We start from the raw sequence: 463 nt of genomic DNA, 5'->3' as shown, positions 1-463 counted from the left end.
AATCACAGCATCTGGGAGAAAAAGAAGAAAAAAGAAATCACATCAGGTTACAGGACTGGGTAACCACTGTGTAACCTACAGTCTTCCCTACGTCACAGGTGGGATGGGGAAAAGAACTGATCCTATGAGCCATTAGCACCCATTGCCTGTCCTCGGCAGCACTTTCCCAAGCAGTTGGCTTCCCACAAGGTCCATTCCAGGAGGATAGGAGGGAGGGGGTCTCAACAGGAAATCAGAGGAGCAAACATTCTTTTTCAATCTTCTTCAATGGCACACTGTGTTCAGTTCCATGTGTACTCTGTTTACCACTGACTTCCAGCAGACAGGAAAAGCCTTAGCTCATCAGCATTTTTTTTTTAATTGAACTTTAAGTAGCTGGGCACCAGTAGCTCAGGCCTGCAATCCTACCTACTCTGGAAGCTTGAGATCTAAAGAGCATGGTTCAAAGCCAGAGAGGGCAGGA

The sequence above is a fragment of the Megascapheus bottae genome, chromosome 17, assembly GCF_031878675.1.
Source record: "Megascapheus bottae isolate mThoBot1 chromosome 17, mThoBot2.hap1, whole genome shotgun sequence".
Lineage (NCBI taxonomy): Eukaryota > Metazoa > Chordata > Mammalia > Rodentia > Geomyidae > Megascapheus > Megascapheus bottae.
This window is presented reverse-complemented; position numbering follows the sequence as displayed.